At 38.7% G+C, this 5,497-nt stretch overlaps 1 pseudogene; it reads right to left on the bottom strand.

Moving 5' to 3' along the window:
• Positions 1–2,652: 2,652 nt before the first annotated feature.
• Positions 2,653–3,900, bottom strand: LOC143645273 (glycosaminoglycan xylosylkinase pseudogene; annotated as a pseudogene).
• Positions 3,901–5,497: the final 1,597 nt, after the last annotated feature.

The following is a 5,497-nucleotide window of genomic DNA, read 5'->3' as shown; positions in this document are numbered from 1 at the left end:
ATAAAATGCAGAGGGAAAAATTATTTTCAAATTGGAAAACTAAACATAGCCAAGCTATACAACAAATGTTAAGGTAAAGAAGACATTTTTAGGCTAAGGATTTCATCCTCTTTTTTTCCACCACCTTTCTTTTTGGATGAATCTACATGTTGAATTGAGGAGTAGGGCCAATTTCCTAAATTGCTCGCAATCTTATTGTCTCTGATATAAGCATTTTAACCAGTGCAATGTCATTTAATGCTAGAAATTGTAGGAAAATGAATAAGATTAGTAAAAATGGTAAATAATGAGAAATTATAAAGTTTTCATGAAATAATATTAGTTTGAAGTTTTAACTTACAGTTATATAGCACTTTACAGTTGACAAAAGTTTTCAACATATTTTTATGAAATGTAAGATCACATGAAGGGTATTTGGCTCAGGAACTGGCATCTGACAGGTGTTTATAGTGAACAGACACTAAGGGATCCCAGTGACCTCCCTTTCTGGTGTTCACTCCTTCATAGGACCCTCTCCCCTTGAGTGCATGGGGTGGGGAAGCTATGACTTGATTCTAACCAAAATAATATGGTAAAAGTGATGGAATGCTTTGCTTGTGTTTATATTATATTATGTGAGATTCCATCTTACTAGCAGACAGGCTCTAGAGTTTTCTTTGATGACTTGATGAAGTAAGCAGCCATGTTGAAGATGCCTAGGTGGTGTCTGGAGCTGGGGTTGTCCTGCATCTTCCATCTGTAAGGACACTGAGTCCTATAGATACAAGGAAATGGATTCTGCCAATAACCTGGGTGAGCTTGGCAGTGCAACCTTGTGAGACTCAAAGAAGAGGACCTGCTAAGCTTTGCCAGGACTTCTGACCCATAGAAACTGTAGGATAATAAATGTGTATGGTTTTAAGCCACTAAATTTGTGGTAATTTGTTATGCAGCTATGGAAACTAATACAAATCCTTTTGAAGTGTAGATGAGGTCAGGGTTACCCACCTATGGAGGCCCTCTCCTTTTCTGATCATCTTCTTTGTTCTGGACTGTTTAACCCTTGTCCCACCTTATCTGAGCTGTTAGAAGACCAAATAAGTCTGAGTTAGATATTACTCTGAATTAGATTCTGATTGGCCATTCCAATCTTGGAATGATTCTTGTTTACTGAGGTAGAGAGCTCTTGGGTTGTTTGTCCATCTATTTATTCCTTCTTTAGTAACAGCATCAACTTCCTTTGGTGAGCTGTCCTCCCCAACTTCCAATCATTATATGCTGCACCTTGGCGAAAGGGTGGGTGCATTACCCAGGATTGCTCACTAATTGGCCAAGTTATGCTCCTGTGACCCAAGCTTGGCCAATTAGAATGAAAATTAACTCATAATTAGCTGAGTTTTAATATGTGGGCATTGGGTGAGAGGAGCTCTCTTTCCCCTGTAGCCATGGAGTCGTTATTAGACTGTGGCTGTGCCCCAACCTGGCCACAACACAGCCTGTGTACAGTAGGACAAAATATGGCCAGTACAAAGAAGCAGAGCTTTAGAACTGGAGACAATGAGTACCTGAGGACAGTTCCAACCATAGACTTCCCAGTTAGGTGAGCCAGTTTGAATCATCTTTATTTTCAACTAGAGTCTAGACTTTTCTACTATCTTTTAGACCCAGTTTCCTAGTCTATTTGCCAGTGGCCTTTAAGCCACTTCTTTTGGTCCCTGGATGAGAAAAATATGCCTAAAGTCAGTGATGGTCTTCAGACAATACTGTACTAACTTGGTGAGATTGTTTCTGATTGTTTCCCCACCATCCCCAAATCTTTGGTTTAGTCTCCAAAGTCCTCCCTCTTAACCGAGTTAATATCTTTGTTGGAAGCATATTTTTCCTAAGCTGTTGCTATGCGAAGTTTCATCTTTTAGATGAAATTTGGCTACTCCACTGAGTTTTTTAAAGTTTGTATCTGTTTTTTTTTCTCACTATTTTGCCACAGCAACCAAAATCTATGATAGAACTTTGAATTCCTTGAAATTTTACTTCTTTAGATTTCACCTACTTTAAAAGTTACATAAAAGACAGCTGGAAAAATAATTCATTCCTTTTTTCTAATCTTAGTAGCATACAAAGAATAAAAAAAACTTTTAATTGGTCCTGAGAAAACTTTTAATTTTAAAAGTATTTTATTTTTCCAATAGAATGCAAGATTTTATTTGCTGCCACACCTTAGGAGGTGGTATGCTTTCCAATTTGACTCATGCTGGTGAAAAAAGGACACAAGAGTTTGTAAAGTGTATTCAGAAAAATCCACACAGGTGGAGTAAGGACTATAAGATTTTGCTCAAAATACACACTCCAGAAACAATGCCAGCATTAGCCTGAATAGTGTCACTTCTCTGTCTGTCCTTTGGCATGAGAAATTAAGACGAACAACGATACCTACTCCTAGAATGGGCCCATGATACCAAGGACGTCAGAAGGTGATTGAACAGAAACAACTCTGTGATCTGAAACTTGGCGTCTTTGCTTGCTGCAGAGAACACCAAAGACATCTAGGACCATTCTGTCCCCTGTCCCCAGAACTTGATGGTCACCATTTCCAATCATCTGATACCATTTAGCATTGATTGTGTTGTTTTTCTATCTTTGTAAAAACAAGTTTCACATGATTTGAGTTGAGAATTAAAAGTGGGAGAAAGGCATCCTGTCTTCCTTCAGCACAGAGTTGGGCCCAAACTGGTCAGTACACTGCTTTAGGAGCCATGGGTCCACAGAGTCCAAGTGAGGTGCAGAGGGAGATGAGGCCACGAGGCCATGAGGCAAATAATGCAGATATTAAGGCAGATAGTAGAAAAGTCTAGACTCTAGTTGAAAATAAAGGCAGATTTCCACACACCATTCTTTAGGTATAGTCTGTTCCAAGTAGAAGCCCAACACCGATAGAGAGGGACAAGAATGTGTCTCTCATCAAAAGCTTAGGAGTTCCCAAAGCTTTTGGCAGTATCAAGATGGATGAGCCTAATAGTGCCGTCATCATCTTGAAAGCTCTCCTAGTGATGGGGTCGACATTGTCAATCAGGTAATCACACACAGCTGTGTCAGTGATGTCCAAGAGGCAAGGGTCAGACTCATAAGGGGACATTTTCTTCACAGCATCACAGTAGGTCTCGTCATACTCCCACCTGACCAATTTGCCCTCTCCCTAAGTTCTGCCCGATGTGTGTCAGTGTTTCGGCAGAGGCCACACATCTGGAAGACAGAGTGTGACAGATCCCTCCACTGTGTCTCCATCAGCACATGATGGCTCTGTTTCTTGGCAATGATAAAACGTCCCATAGAAGCAAGTATTGTTTCCTACAGTTAGGAAGGTACTCAACAGCTGCTCTGCGACAACAGGTTTCATCTCTGCCTGCAGGTTACCAAATCTGCCAACCACCAAGGGGGCTCAGCAGAAACCCAGAATACTGTCCAAAGGACAGGCTGCTGTCTCTGTGTTGTGTCTATCATAACCAATATATTATTACCTCTCTGCCATGCAGTTTCCACTCTACTGCTTTTATTTGAAGACAATTTTCTTACCTCCTTCAAGTATCAGTAAGGCTTTCAGTTGTGTCCCTTTACAATCCACATCAGTTTTAATGATTTTCTTGGTGACCATGGCATGCATGATTGCCCCCAGCTCTGGTGACTCTTCTGGCTATACTTACTGGGGATCCACTCACTGGGCTGCAGTCTCCCAGGGTAACTTCAAGGTATGGTCCAGCTTGGGCTTTTCAACTCTGCCCACTCATCTGCCATCATTTGGTGAAAAGCCCTTTGGTCCTTCGGGCTGGCAGCTGACGTATCTAAGTTATCAATCAGGACAACTTTGGTGAAAATAAAGATGGCAAGGAGAAATGCTTACAGCACAACTTGCTCTGTTATTTTCATGTTGACCTCCTTTCCTTTTTTCCCTCGACCCAACTGCTCACTTATCAAGGAGAGCAGGTGGTGATGGTCAGCAAAGAGAGTCCTATGATTATACACACTGGCCCACGTCTTGGGGGCAGCTGCAGCTGTGCTCACTGCCCCCAGCCGCTGTTGCCACCCTGGCCTGGCCTTTCCTTGGCACCTTTCAGCACTCAGCCAACCCTAAAAGTAATTGCAAGAACTATAAATAGTAACATTTTTGCACACCTTACTTGCTTCCAAAAAATTTTTAAGGTGGGCTAAATGTTTAAGATGAAGTAATATTTCGTATTAGTGTTCATTTATGTATATATTTAATATTATTTAATGTTTTTCTCTTAAGCTGGAATTACTAAATCATTCTTATAATCTGGTATAACATTACCGTATTTTTTTCTGATTTTTCAATTATGTATAAATATAGGTCAGAAATAAGTTTAGTTTATTACTTAAGGAGTAATATAAGTTTACCTGAACCAATTTTGGAGACAGAAAATACATTAAATGTTAAAACTGTATTAAAGGAAACGCCACTTTTACAACTGTAACTATACCGTGTAAAAAGAACGCTAGCGGACGGACCACGTGGCTCAGCAGGTCAGTTCTCGCCCGCTGTGCTGGAGACCCGGGTTCGATTCCCGGTGCCAGCCCAAACAAAAGAAAAAAAAAAAAAAAAAGGGAAAAAAGAATGTTAGCACCCCTGGGTGAAAGATATGTACACTAACACCATGCCATACATACTGTTTTGAAAACATGCAATGTGTTATTCAGATTTAATTCATAAATGGCATATAGCAGTATTTGCCTCTATGTGAGGAAGCAGAATGCATAAAGGTAGCAACAAGCAATAAATATTTACATAATATAAAATGCCCTTAAAATAGTTTATTTACATGTATAAAAAGTTTACATAACAGAAAATACATCAAAATCAAAACACCATCAAGGCTTTAGTAAAAGCATACATTCAAAAAAAGAACTGACTTTTCCAGATAATGAAAATACTCATACATCTGTACTGGATTACTTAAACTGTTAAGCTATAAGGACATATTTTAAACAACAAAAAGATGTTGGGGGAAACATAATATACAGAAGATTGAAAACATTAATATATGTCATACATGTTCTGAAATGGCGACATAGGCAGATCTACAACAGAATCTAAATTAAAACTACAGAAATGCTATACACTTCTCAAATTGGACAAATGCCATACACATCTCAAATCAAAGTAATGACCAATGAAATTTTAATTCACAGCCAATGAAAATAAAAACATGAATAATATGAAATCAAGCTTTTAAATATTAACAAATCTTTTAGCATTAAAAATTCCCTTGAACATATAGGAGAAGAACACATGCAAAAATTATCTGAGAAATAGAAAAAAGTGATTAGAAGTTTAGAGGCAAACAAGAAACTGAATACATTTCTATAGTTTTTTATATAGTTTTTCTATAGTTTTTTATTGTCCTGAGAGGTTTCACTCCTCTCTCTGTGTTCACTGAGAGGGTATTTTATTAACAGATGCAAAACTTTGACAGAGTCATGGAGTCTGAGTGTTCTTTAATTTTCC

This window comes from Tamandua tetradactyla, chromosome 8 (genome assembly GCF_023851605.1).
Source record: "Tamandua tetradactyla isolate mTamTet1 chromosome 8, mTamTet1.pri, whole genome shotgun sequence".
In the NCBI taxonomy this organism is placed as follows: Eukaryota; Metazoa; Chordata; class Mammalia; order Pilosa; family Myrmecophagidae; genus Tamandua; species Tamandua tetradactyla.
The sequence above is the reverse complement of the archived record's forward strand: the minus strand, read 5'-3'. Positions and strand labels throughout refer to the sequence as shown.